Consider the following 15,296-nt stretch of genomic DNA (forward strand, 5'->3'; position numbering starts at 1 on the left):
TACATTTTTAAGGGAGAGCTTTTCAATTGGCATCTCTCCCCCTGTTTTCAGTCACGTGTTGGGACGGGATTAGGTGTGAGCAGTGCAGGAGGTGGGCTCGTGAGTTGTTCTCCAATTTGACTGGGTATAGTTTTATTTGTGACGTATCTACAAATTAAAAATGTGCAATAGCAGAGCATAAGAGAGTTGCCACATCAATGTTACACTGAATGAATTACTTATTTAGTGTTATCAATTATATTCCATTCCAATATTATATTCCAATGAATACCTTTTTAAATTAAAAACTGTAGAAAATCTTTTGCTCTTGAATGTCATTTTCAAGACTGCTGGGATTCAATCTTGATTTATTCAAATAATATTTAGTGCAATTGTACATAATGGAAAAGAATATAGATATAGAATATAGAAAAGAAACAACAAAGAAAGAAAATGTATGTGCAGGTGAGTTAAAAAGAGGATCTTTACATCAAATCTCCTCATAGTGCGGATTTTAATGGTGACATATGCAACCCCATTTCCCCCCGTATTATATTTAAATCATTACAATAAGACAACTTGACTTAGCTTTTAAGTATAACTTACTCAAGAATTTCTAAATATAATGGATTAAATTATATTAACACACTTGTGTGAAACCCTTAATCCCTTGCTTGGTGACAAGCAAGGGAGTCTACACGTTGGCAGTTAAGGAGTAACAAAAATATTTATTTAAATAACTAACAAAGTGTAAAACTACAAAGGAAAACTAACCTGTGAAGTGTGAAAGTAGGCATGTGAGGGTTTTTTACATGTATTTGTTTATTTCACCTTTATTTAACCAGGTAGGCTAGTTGAGAACACCTTTATTTAACCAGGTAGGCTAGTTGAGAACACCTTTATTTAACCAGGTAGGCTAGTTGAGAACACCTTTATTTAACCAGGTAGGCTAGTTGAGAACACCTTTATTTAACCAGGTAGGCTAGTTGAGAACACCTTTATTTAACCAGGTAGGCTAGTTGAGAACACCTTTATTTAACCAGGTAGGCTAGTTGAGAACACCTTTATTTAACCAGGTAGGCTAGTTGAGAACACCTTTATTTAACCAGGTAGGCTAGTTGAGAACACCTTTATTTAACCAGGTAGGCTAGTTGAGAACACCTTTATTTAACCAGGTAGGCTAGTTGAGAACACCTTTATTTAACCAGGTAGGCTAGTTGAGAACACCTTTATTTAACCAGGTAGGCTAGTTGAGAACACCTTTATTTAACCAGGTAGGCTAGTTGAGAACACCTTTATTTAACCAGGTAGGCTAGTTGAGAACACCTTTATTTAACCAGGTAGGCTAGTTGAGAACACCTTTATTTAACCAGGTAGGCTAGTTGAGAACACCTTTATTTAACCAGGTAGGCTAGTTGAGAACACCTTTATTTAACCAGGTAGGCTAGTTGAGAACACCTTTATTTAACCAGGTAGGCTAGTTGAGAACACCTTTATTTAACCAGGTAGGCTAGTTGAGAACACCTTTATTTAACCAGGTAGGCTAGTTGAGAACACCTTTATTTAACCAGGTAGGCTAGTTGAGAACACCTTTATTTAACCAGGTAGGCTAGTTGAGAACACCTTTATTTAACCAGGTAGGCTAGTTGAGAACACCTTTATTTAACCAGGTAGGCTAGTTGAGAACAAGTTCTCATTTGCAACTGCGACCTGGCCAAGATAAAGCGTAGCAATTCGACACATACAACAACAGAGTTACACATGGAATAAACAAAACATACAGTCAATAATACAGTAGAACAAAAGAAAACAAAAAGTCTATATACAGTGAGTGCAAATGAGATAAGTTAAGGGAATAAATAGGCCATGGTGGCGAAGTAATTACAATATAGCAATTAAACACTAGAATCGTAGATCGGCAGAAGATGAATGTGCAGGTAGAGATACTGGGGTGCAAAGGAGCTAAATAAATAAATACCAGTATGGGGATGAGGTAGGTAGATAGATGGGCTGTTTACAGATGGGCTATGTACAGGTGCAGTGATCTGTAAACTACTCTGACAGCTGGTGCTTAAAGCTAGTGAGGGAGATGTGAGTCTCCAGCTTCAGAGATTTCTGCAATTCGTTCCAGTCATGGGCAGGAAGCCGATTCTAGATTTAATTTTGGATTGGAGATGCTTAATGTCAGTCTGGATGGAGAGTTTACAGTCTAACCAGACACCCAGGTATTTGTAGTTGTCCACGTATTCTAAGTCAGAGCCGTCCAGAGTAGTGATGCTGGACGGGTGAGCAGGTGCGGGCAGTGATCGATTGAATAGCATGCATTTAGTTTTACTTGCGTTTAAGAGCAGTTGGAGGCCACGGAAGGAGAGTTGTATGGCATTGAAGCTCGTCTGGAGGTTCGTTAACACAGTGTCCAAGGAGGGGCCAGAAGTACACAGAATGGTGTCGTCTGCGTAGAGGTGGATCAGAGACTCACTAGCAGCAAGAGCGACATCATTGATGTATACAGAAAAGAGAGTCAGCCCGAGAATTGAACCCTGTGGCACACCCATAGAGACTGTCAGAGGTCCGGACAACAGGCCCTCCGATTTGACACACTGAACTCTATCAGAGAAGTAGTTGGTAAACCAGGCGAGGCAATCATTTGTGAAACCAAAGCTGTCGAGTCTGCCAATAAGAATGTTGTGATTGACAGAGTCGAAAGCCTTGGCCAGGTCGATGAATACGGCTGCACAGTAATGTCTCTTATCGATGGCGGTTATGTCGTTTAGAACCTTGAGCGTGGCTGAGGTGCACCCATGACCAGCTCTGAAACCAGATTGCATAGCGGAGAAGGTATGGTGGGATTCGAAATGGTCAGTAATCTGTTTTTATAACTTGGCTTTCGAAGACCTTAGAAAGACAGGGTAGGATAGATATAGGTCTGTAGCAGTTTGGGTCTACAGTGTCACCCCCTTTGAAGAGGGGGATGACCGCGGCAGCTTTCCAATCTTTGGGAATCTCAGATGATACGAAAGAGAGGTTGAACAGGCTAGTAATAGGGGTTGCAACAATTTCGGCAGATCGTTTTAGAAAGAGAGGGTCCAGATTGTCTAGCCCGGCTGATTTGTAGGGGTCCAGATGTTTCAGCTCTTTCAGAACATCAGCTATCTGGATTTGGGCAAAGGAGAAATGGTGGGGGCTTTGGCGGGTTGCTGTGGAGGGTGCCGGGCAGTTGACTGGGGTAGGGGTAGCCATGTGGAAAGCATGGCCAGCCGTAGAGAAAAGCTTATTGAAATTCTCAATTATAGTGGATTTATCGGTGGCGACAGTGTTTCCTAGCCTCAGAGCAGTGGGCAGCTGGGAGGAGGTGCTCTTATTCTCCATGGACTTTACAGTGTCCCAGAACTTTTGAGTTAGTGCTACAGGTTGCAAATTTTGCATATCACGGGGGCTATTCGATGCTAATGCAGAACGCCACAGGATGTTTTTGTGCTGGTCAAGGGCAGACAGATCTGTAGTGAACCAAGGACTATATCTATTCCTAGTTCTACATTTTTTGAGAGGGGCATGCTTATTTAAGATGGTGAGGAAGGCACTTTTAAAGAATAGCCAGGCATCCTCTACTGACGGTATGAGGTCAATGTCATTCCAAGATACCCCGGCCAGGTCGATTAGAAAGGCCTGCTCGCAGAAGTGTTTCAGGGAGCATTTGACAGTGATGAGGGGTGGTCGTTTGACCCACACCCATTACAGATGCAGGCAATGAGGCAGTGATCGCTGAGATGTTGATTCAAAACAGCAGAGGTGTATTTGGAGGGCGAATTAGTTAGGATGACATCTATGAGGGTTCCCTTGTTTACTGATTTGGGGTTGTACCTGGTTGAAGACAGCGGAGGTGTATTTGGAGGGCCAGCGGAGGTGTATTTGGAGGGCCAGTTGGTCAGGATGACGTCTATGAGGGTGCCCTTGTTTACAAGGGTTAGCATAATGGGCCTTCAGCGGGCGTCGCGCCTGAGGGGCCTGTTGGAGTCCTCGGGCAGATTATGACGGTATTCCAATCGTAGGGGATCTGCGGGGTTCCATGCCCCGTAACGGCTGTAGAAGGGGTCCGGATATTGTAGCCCAGGAGTATACTTCGGTGGTAGCACAGGAGCCCTGGCCGGGCTAGCTTCAAGCTAATTGGTGCTTGTTCTGGGATGGAAACGCTAGCCAGGAGTAGTCATCCGGGATTGCGGTTAGCTAGTTGTGAAGATCCAGATGAACATTTTCAGTTTGCGTTAGGAATCTGGGGATAAAAATAACAGGTCTGTTATGCTCTGGTTAGAGTCACGTTGTTCGAACTGACGAGAGCTTTCCGAGCTGAAGGTTAGCTGATGACTGCTGGCAATGGTTTGCTGACTGATAGCTGGTAGTTAGCTGGCTAGTTTCAGCTGAGGGATTCCAGATCCGAAGTAAATATAAATACTATAGGAAGAGAAAGCAGATCCACGCCACATTGGGTGAGGCGGGTTGCAGGAGAGTATTTAGATGTTGAGGTTTAGCAAAATATTTTAAAGGATATGCGACGAAAAAGATGTCAAACGATATATACAAGGGACACAACAAAGACGTCTGACTGCTACGCCATTTTGGATTCACATTCTCCTGGGTGTAATGGAGATGCATGGATGAAGGTAAAATGTGTTGAAGGGTGCACCTAATCTAAAAACATAATCAACTAGATCACAAAACAAAATGGTGCTTGTGGAGAAAGAGAACCAAGACTGGGCACCAGGAACTTTTATCTTCTAGGTCCCAAAACATGTTGCAATTTGTCACCTTAACGACCTAATCAGCTCCACCTGTCCCCAATCTACAAATAAAAGCACAAAAACACAGTGAAGGAGGCAGGGAGAGCGTAACAGGGTGTACTTACAAGTACAGTTACCCTGGTACTTAACACAAACTCCCCTTTTATAAAAACAACATTTCATGAAATAACAAGTTACCCCATAATACCCTAACATGCAAGGAATAATATAAACAAACATTGACAGTGTTCTTCTTTTCATTATCAGAATTGTTATCATATTAGCATAATCATTATCATATTATGCTAATATAAACGTTATGTCCAATTAATTTATCCTATGTATAATCAGTTTGCAATAGGCACTCTACTATGTGCTATCATTATATAACCCGTATGCCACTGTCGGAAATCATCTATCCCTACTCTGCTTCTCTTTCATGTTACTTTTTGCCTCTGATTGAGTTACACAGCTTCAGGAAGTGGAGCAAGAGGTTGGGGTTAAGATACAGGAATCGGACCACCGAGCCCATTAGGAAGATACAAATTCAGCAAGTAGTCTGGATAGTGATTGTATAATAAAAACCTCCTAGGGCATTGTTATGTCTAGTGGTGGAAAAATCCTTTGTGCAACTAGACTGATGTTCCCTCATGCATCCGTGTTTGTACACATTTGCACTAATTAATTAACCTGGTCTAACTCTTGATTGAAATAGCCACAACACCCATATACTGGTCACGATTTATAATCATGTTGTTAAAACACACAGATGCCCTCTCTCTCTGTTGTTATCTACCTGACACATACACAGACATGCTCTGAGATAAGATCTGAGACTGAAACACCAAATTAAACCGACCTTCAATTTTTCTCTCACAATGCCCTTGAAATGGGAGCAGAAATAGGCCACACAAGCGACTGGCCTCATTCAGTCATTGGTTGATTGGATTCCTGAAGAAATCCATTTATACATCTCTTCAGTCAGTCACTTAATTTAGAACATACGGACCAATGGTTGTTGCACACAATTCAACTTGCCAAGAGATCTGTGTTAAAGTACATTAAACTGAAGTCAAGATATCACCTCAGAATGGCTTATTTCGTTTAGTTTGCCTTCTTTTTCTACTTTTCCTCTTCCTCGGGGTCATTTCAACCATATAACTTACTGTAGCTTTTTTTCGTCTTTTTTTTCTCTCTGACTGGTAGAAGGCATTACTACCCCGGTTACTGTTATTTTATTCGCGTGGCCTATGCCCCCTGGCCTGATGAACTCACAGTGCTGACCTTTCCCTCTTTTTCACATTTTATGGATTTTTTCAAAGGATTTACAGATTGATATTGTTTCCTGCTGACATTCAATTATTTTTAATGCCAAAAGTACATACAAAATACATTCACTATAGTTTGAAGAAGTAATTAACCCATTTATATGTACATGACATATTGCTACACGTGTTATAAGAACAGGATGTTTTTTATATCATAACTTCCAAACACAACTTCCAAAGGCATCTGCAATTCAAATAATGTATAGATAGTTTTGTGTTTCCAGTTCATCAATATGCTTATTGTACTGTATCTAATGGCGCCCAGACAATCACACCCCTAGTGTCTCATCATCAGCCTGTTAGACTCCTCGACTGGGTCACTGCAGCTCCTGCCAATAGCTCTGTCCTACAGGCCTCTCATGGTCTCATTCTGCTGCTCACAGACTGAACAACACTTAGCAGATAGGGATTCACTTTTTTGTTGTTAATGTGCAGCTATATGTCTCCATTTGCCTAAAGAGAGCGAGATAAAGAATTTGAGTATGTGTCCTAATTTCTGTTCTTGACAAGACCCAAAATATTTTGTGCCTATCCAATCCTGCTCCTGTAACCACAGGCCCACCAGTTTAATTGTAGTGTCCAGTTTATGAAGTCACCCCCCTTCACTCTCATACACTATCACAAACCCAAAACCCCAAATCATGTTGTGTTGTTATATCCTCTGGCAAGGCCTTTTGAAGGGAATTCATATTTCTAATTTTAAAAGATAGCAGTGGGGCAAGAAGGAAGTCTTGGGTATTTAATTGACTTCCCTTTAAGATTGCAAAAGCCTTTGATTTCACCCACATGCAGGCATTAGTCGTCCAGATCCATGGAGCCTGTCTAATGTTCCAGTCATCCAAGCACAACTTCCTTGTGTTCTGCCTCTACTGATTCTCCTTAATGACTGGAGCCCTTTATTTTATATTTTGACACTATCCGGTACAATTTGTTGGATTCCATCAGGTGACTGGCATCGGACATGGTGCCTCTGCATAAAGACCAAATCCTATTATCCAGACATGACTTGTCCTTCACAGTTAACATCATGAGCAGTCTTCTACTACTCTGTCCAGCCAAAGTATACCAGCTTCTCAAAGCCTACTGAGGATCGTTTCTTCCATTTCTCGGTTATAGAATACCTACTCACTTTAATTTTCAGATAGTCATGTTGATAGTTGTCAGGACTGCATGCAGTGGTTCTAGTTAGACTAGTTAAGAGAGACGAGGTACGGCCTGGGGTCTTGTAACGAAGGAGGATACATTTACAACATTATAGAATATCTCTGGTTCAGCCTCCCGAGTGGCGCAGTGGTCTAAGGCACTGCATCGCAGTGCTATCTGTGCCACTAGAGATCTGGGTCAGAGTCCAGGCTCTGTCACAGTCGGCCGTGACCAGGAGACCCTTGGGGCGGCACACAATTAATTTTATTTGAACAGTAAAAAGTATTTTTTTGTTAAATACATGGTATACTGTCTGATATACCACAGCTTTCAGCCAATCAGCATTCAGGGCTTAAATCAACCAGTTTATAATTAAGCTATAAAGCCGAAGGGGGTGTGGTATATGGCTAATATACCATGGCTAAGGGCTGTATCCAGACACTCTGTGTCGTGCATAAGAACAGCTCTTAGCCATGGTATATTGGTCATTTATACAACGGGTGGGTCTAATCCTGAATGCTAATTGGTTAAAACCGCAATTAGAACAGCCGCATTCCAGGGCCTCCCGTGTGGCGCAGCGGTCTAAGGCACTGCATCACAGTGCTTGAGATGTCACTACAGTTGCAGGTTCAATCCCAGGCTGTGTTGCAGCCGGCTGTGACCGGGAGACACATGCGGTGTGGCAAAAATGGCCCACGTCTTCGGTCGCCGGGCCTCACAACACCCGTGCCAATATATCCTCCAAACACCGGCTTCTCGGGTATTATCACTTAAATACCACAAACCCCCAAGGTGTCTTATTGCTTATTATAAACTGGTTACCAATGTAATTAGAACAGTAGAAATAAATACCCATGTCAGCCAATCAGCATTCAGGGCTGAAACCATCCAGTTTAAAATTCTGTTTATACTTATTTGTGCTGTATTCTTGTGTGTTGTTTGCTGTACGCACTCCCTCTCTTTTGCTCTCGCTGTCACTCTTGCTCCTGCTCTCTCAATGGAGGTGCATGTAAACATCATAACAGATTGGCTATTATTAAATCATTCCGCTCTCTCTCCCTGTAGAACGTGTGTGGAATGAGAAGTACCTGCTGTCAGTCAGAGCCTGTCTATTCAGGCCCATGTGTAGTCCTCAGGAGAAAAGACATTAGTAAACATTTTCTTAACTCTATTTTCTTAAAACTGCTTTGTTGGTTAAGGGCTTGTAAGTAAGCATTTCACGGTTGTATTCGGCATTTCCTAGGACATTTACACCTTTCCTAAGCACGCCTTTCCTACGCACTTCTAAGATGGCGCCGACAGAGATGGACGCCACGCTTCAGGTCCTTAGGAAACTATGCAGTAATTTGTTTTTCCATGTATTATTTCTGACATTGTTAGCACAGAAAATCTTAAGTGTTATTACATACAGCCAGGAAGAACTATTGGATATAAATGCTACGTCAACTTACCAACATTACGACCAGGAATACGACTTTCCTGAAGCGGATCCTTTGTTTGGACCTCCACTCTGGACATGGGATTTAAATCCCAGAGGCCGACCCAAAACTACGTTGTCGCCGCAGGAGAGGCAGACGGAGCGGCCTCCTGGTCAGACTTAGAAGGCGAGCACACCATCCACCGCATCCAAGCATATTACTAGCCAATGTCCAATCTCTAGACAACAAGGTGGATGAAATTAGGGCACGAGTTGCCTTCCAGATAGACATCAGACATTGTAACATTCTCTGTTTCACGGAAACATGGCTCACTCGAGACATGTTGTCAGAGTCGGTACAGCCACCTGGGTTCTTCACACATCGCTCCGACAGAAACAAACATCTCTCTGGTAAGAAGAAGGGCGGGGGTGTATGCCTTATGATTAACGACTCATGGTGCAATCATAACAACATACAGGAACGGCCCTGAAAGAACTTCACTGGAAGAATAAGAACCTGAGAATAAGGTTACCTAAATTTTACCAGCATATCGAATGCGCAACAAGATCTGGTAGCATTCTTGACCATTGCTACTCTAACTTCCATGATGGATACAAGGCCCTCCCTTCGGAAAATCTGACCATGACTCCATTTTGTTGCTCCCCGCCTATAGGCAGATACTAAAACAAGAAACGCCTGTGCTCAGGTTTATCCAACGCTGGTTTGACCAATCAGATTCCACACTTCAAGATTGCTTCGATCACATGGACTGGGATATGTTCCGCATAGCCTCAGACAATAACATTGACGCATACGCTGACTCAGTGAGTGAGTTTATTAGCAAGTGCATTGGAGATGTTGTACCCACTGTGACTATTAAAACATTCCCTAACCAGAAACTGTGGATTGATGGCAGCATTTGCGCAAAACTGAAAGCGCGAACCACTGCTTTTAACCTGTCTAGGACTGGGGCCCCTCACCAACAGCCAATGAAATTGCAGGGCGCCAAATATAAATCAACAGAAATCGCATAAATCAAATTTCTCAAACATACAAGTATTAGGCTGTCACGGCCTTCAAAAGAACTAGACCAAAGCGCAGCGTGGTGAGTGTACATATTCCTTTTATTTAGGATGACGCCGACAAAAACAATAGCCCTTAAGCTTAAATCGCATAAATCAAATTTCTCAAACATACAAGTTTTAGGCTGTCACGGCCTTCAAAAGAACTAGACCAAAGCGCAGCGTGGTGAGTGTACATATTCCTTTTATTTAGGATGACGCCGACAAAAACAATAGCCCTTACGCTTCACGGTTGTTTTGTATTGTCTATGTGCCACAAACAAAGTTAACTTCCCACAAAGACAGGTGGGAAAGGGCTACCTAAGTATGGTTCTCAATCAGAGACAACGATAGACAGCTGTCCCTGATTGAGAACCCTACCCGGCCAAAACATAGAAATACAAATAATATAACATAGAATACCCACCCCAAATCACACCCTGACCAAACCAAAATAGAGACATAAACAGGATCTCTAAGGTCAGGGCGTGACATAGGCACCATTTTAAAGATCAATTCTCGTTAATCCAGCCACAGTGTCTGATTTCAAAAATGCTTTACAGCGAGAGCTCCACAAACGATTATGTTAGGTCACCACCATGTCACAGAAAAACCCAGCCATTTTTCCAGCCAAAGAGAGGAGTCACAAAAAGCACAAATAGAGATAAAATTATAAGATGAATCACTAACCTTTGATGATCTTCATCAGATGACACTCATAGGACTTCATGTTACACAATACATGTATGTTTTGTTCGATAATGTGCATATTTATATCCAAAAATCTAATTTTACATTGGTGCGTTACGTTCAGTAGTTCTAAAACATGCAGTGATTTTGCAGAGAGCCACATCAATTCACAGAAGTACTCATTATAAATGTTGATATAAATTCAAGTGTTATGCATGGAACTTTATGTACACTTTTCATTAATGCAACCGCTGTGTCAGATTTCAAAAAAACTTTACGGAAAAAGCAAACCATGCAATAATCTGAGTACAGCGTTCAGACAACAAAGCAGCCAAAAATATATATCATTATAAATATTCAGTCTTTAGGATGTTTTTATCATAATTGTTCAATAATGTTCCAACCGGAAAATTCCATTGTCTGTAGAAAAGCAATGGAACGAGAGCTACCTCTCATGTGAATGCGCGTGACTGAGATCGAGGCTGCTGCCAGACCTCTGACTCAAACAGCTCTCATTCGGCCCCCCTTCACAGTAGAAGCCTGAAACAACGTTCTAAAGATGGATGACATCTAGAAGAAGCCTTATGAAGTGCAAAATGACCCATATCCCACTGTGTATTCAATAGGGGCTGAGTTCAAAAACTACAAACCTCAGATTTCCCACATCCTGTTTGAAGGAAGGCGTTTATAATTAAGCTATAAAGCCGAAGGGGGTGTGGTATATGGCTAATATACCATGGCTAAGGGCTGTATCCAGACACTCTGTGTTGTGTCGTGCATAAGAACAGCCCTTAGCCAGGGTATATTGGTCATTTATACAACGGGTGGGTCTAATCCTGAATGCTAATTGGTTAAAACCGCATTCCAGGGCCACCGCAACAGCGCCTTCTTCAACCTCAGGAGGCTGAAGAAATTTGGCTTGTCAACGAAAACACTCACAAACTTTTACAGATGCACAATCGAGAGCACCCTGTCAGGTTGTATCACCGCCTGGTACGGAAACTGCATCGCCCTAAACCGCAAGGCTCTCCAGAGGGTAGGGCGGTCTGCACAACGCAATCATCGGTGGCAAGCTACCTGCCCTTCCATTACACCTACAGCACCCGATGTCACAGGAAGGCCAAAAAGATCATCAAGGACAGCAACCATCCAAGCCAATGCCTGTTCACCCCGTTATCATCCAGAAGGAGAGGTCAGTACAGGTGCATCAAAGCTGGGACCGAGAGACTTAAATACAGCTTCTATCTCAAGGCCATCAGACTGTTAAACAACCATCACTAACATAGAGAGACTGCTGCCAACATAGAGACTCAAATATCTGGCCACTTTAATAAATGGATTAATGAAGGTATCACTAGTCACTTTAAATAACACCACTTTAATAGTGTTTACATATCCTACATGACTCATCTCTTATGCATGTACTGTATTCTATACCATGGACTGCATATTGCCTATGCCACACAGTCATCACAGTCATCACTCATCCATATATTTATATGTGCATCTTCTTATTCATCCCATTTTTGTGTATAAGGTAGTTGTTGTGATTTTGTTAGATTACTTGTTACTTGTTAGATATGTCGAAACTAGAAGTACAAGCATTTTGCGACACTCGGATTAACATCTGCTAACCATGTGTATGTGACCAATAAAATTTGATTTGATATTTGGTATTCAGACTTACCTCATTCAGTCGTGTAACACTCTCTGCAGGTGTGGCTACCTTGCACGCTCTGAATAAATGTATTTCAACTGCTGAAGACCTTCCCAACTGATGACCAACAGATTTTTTTCATTGAGTTTTCGATCAATAGGGTTTTCAATACATTTATCTTTAAATTAAATAAGGTGTATTTTTTAGTTGTACATTTAGTCGATAGACTCAAATAAAATCTAATTTGTATTTGTCACATGCGCCGAATACATGCTTACTTACAAGCCCATAACCAACAATGCAGTTTTATGAATATAGAGTTAATTACTAAATAAACTAAAGTTTAATTTTTTTTTTACAATAATGAGGCTAAATACAGGGGTACCGGTACCGAGTCAATGTGTCGGGTTATAGGTTCGTATAATATAATATTTAGTAGATTATTTCGAGAGGTGTTCAGAATATTATAGATCAATGAAAGGGAGCTAGCTAAATATATGCATATTCCTCTCTGTTTCAGCACCAATTGGTATATTTAAAAAATACTCTGATCTTGTAGATTATTTAAGGTTAGGAAAGTATTTCTGAATCATAAAAAACAGGTTTGTAGAGCCTATACACTAAATATATTCATTAATCAAAAATACAGTGGTTTGATTCATCCTGAAAGTTGCCACATTCAGTTCTTCAACCCATGGTATTGTTGGAAGATTAGTGTACAAACTTGTAGAATTATAATGGGAAGAAAAGTGTACAATTGTAGCCTATACCCTCTTCTGTTGCCTGCTCAACTATGGAACTGTGTGATGACACTGCCAAGTATTGCGCCATGTGTTGGGTTCAAACTGTTACGACTTGATCATCGCTCTGCTCCATAACGATTTAATTAGCCTACATTTCAACTGTTACTAATGATATTCAGCAACAACCTCACCGCGCTGACAGCGTTTACAGAGGAAGCAAATGAAGGTAAACGAAACAATGTAATTACATGTAATTATAATGTAGGCTATACCAAATGAAGCGAACTAACAGTACATTAGCTGTTGAATGTGTATGTTTATTAGGCCTACTGACTGTCGATTTCTGTTATTGGCTAATATTGAGCATGATAGAAATAGGAAACCGAGAAAGTCGGGGTAGCCTATAATTAAGACATTCGAGAGTGCCCATCCCTGCGAGTTTAAAGGCCGTACAATTTCAATTCTGCCAAGTGGCACAGCATTTCATAAACTTTACTGTGGGAAAGTTGATATGTTGATATGCTTCAGTTTTCACATTTCACATTTGCTGCCATTTCACGATTATAAGGTAAAATAGATATACAACAAGTGTCATTTATATTTACAATTCCCTTATCCAAACTGATGACTCATTTACCTGGCTCTTATCAATAGCTATTATCAAATTGTAAATTACAGTGCGTAGAGAATGGTGTTATTTCCAGCGAAAAAATGAGATGCTTTTTCCACTTGGAACCGGTAGGTTCGCAAGACCTTATTCATAGTTTCCTTGCGCTTAAAGGTGGTGGAATTTTTAGGGAATTACGTCAAGGTCAGAATATGGCGTATCTGTAGACACAACTCAGCCACACCTTCATTGATTCGATCACCCCAAACGAATAGCTGGTGAATAGCATGCTATTCTCATGCTTAAATTAAAGGACAGAATACACGAAGAGAGAAAAGTGCATCAATGTGAAAAAATGAAACGGCAAAACAGATATGTATGGGAATACCATCAAATAACTGGCAACCTTCTGGACTGTTGCCTCATATGAAACATTAGCTCTTTAATCCAAAATACTGGAAAATATAATCCAACGTTTTAGCTTCACTTGTCCAAATACATACGCAGGGGGGTGTAGGTATAAAATTCCATTCCTTTACTTGTTAGTTACTATGAATGCATTTTTCCCAAATAATGTTCACAATTTCATATTTTCTTACTTTCTGTTTTGCTCACTAGCAGTCATATTGCTCACTAGCAGTCATACTACCACTACCTCCCATATACTCCCTTTTCAGTCATCCAGCATTTATTTCCAGACCTCATCCCCCCATTCCTCCGTTGGCTGCTGATAGTTATCTCTAGCTGTATGTGAAAGCGGCCATCGGGACTGTGACAGCCAGCCGAGTGCACAGCACATGTGTCATCTTGGCGTGGAGAGAGAGGCAGAGGAAGAACGTAGGGTAATTTTAGGTATAGAATTAGACAGACAGGGAAGAGGCAAAATAGAGGATAATAAATAAGAGAGATACAGTGTGTGTGAGATATAGACGAACAATAACGGCAGAGGAGACGTTGGAAGTAAAATGGAAGATAAGTAGTCGGAAGAGGGGAAGAGGGGGGGGGGTTAAGGCATGGTAAAGGAGATAGGACCAGAGGATATGTGTACAAATGGGAAAGGAACAAACATGAGATAGGCTACTGTATATGCACGGTTAACAGACATTGGATGTTGTCATAGTAGGTACTGTCCAGCCTGCCTGGTGATGCTGTGCTGAAGCACCAGACACCCCCTCCGCATTCCTCCACAAAAACACCATACATGGATTATAGGCATGTGCCCAGGGAACCAAGCTATTGGCCCACATACAAAACAAAATGTTACCATGCATGTACAGCTCAGGGGGACTTGTCACGTGAGTTGAACTGACCTCCAGGAGCTGTAGCTCCACTATCAACTCTGCATCAAGGTCACAACCCTGCATCCCGAAGGTCTTGTAACATATTTTAAGAGCAGATAACAGAATGTATTCAAACCACTTGAATTTTCCCACATTTTGTTGTGTTATGAAGTGGGATTAAAATGGATTTAATTGTAAATTTCTTTGTCAACGATCTGCACAAAATACTCTGCAATGTCAAAGTGGAAGAATTACATATACGCTACTGGTCAAAAGTTTTTTAGACCACCTACACGGGTTTTTCTTTATTTTGACTATTTTCTACATTGTAGAATAATAGTGAAGACATCAAAATGATGAAATTACATAAATGGAATCATGTAGTAACCAAAAAAGTGTTAAACAAATCAAAATATATTTGAGATTTGAGGTTCTTCAAATAGACACCTTTTGCCTTGATGACAGCTTTGCAGACTCTTGGCATTCTCTCAACCAGCTTCACCTGGAATGCTTTTCCAACAGTCTTGAAGGAATTCCTGTCACGTTCTGACCTTAGTTCCTTTGTTTTGTCTTTTGTTTTAGTATGGTCAGGGTGTGAGTTGGGTGGGTTGTCTA

The 15,296-nt window shown here is 41.3% G+C and overlaps 1 protein-coding gene across 2 annotated transcripts in view; it reads left to right on the forward strand.

The window, feature by feature from the left end:
* Positions 1–15,296, forward strand: part of LOC109880150 (phosphatidylinositol 4,5-bisphosphate 5-phosphatase A-like) — a 39,262-nt gene that overhangs the window by 1,542 nt on the left and 22,424 nt on the right. The gene's annotated exons all lie outside the window — the stretch shown is intronic.

This window comes from Oncorhynchus kisutch, linkage group LG3, assembly GCF_002021735.2.
Source record: "Oncorhynchus kisutch isolate 150728-3 linkage group LG3, Okis_V2, whole genome shotgun sequence".
In the NCBI taxonomy this organism is placed as follows: domain Eukaryota; kingdom Metazoa; phylum Chordata; class Actinopteri; order Salmoniformes; family Salmonidae; genus Oncorhynchus; species Oncorhynchus kisutch.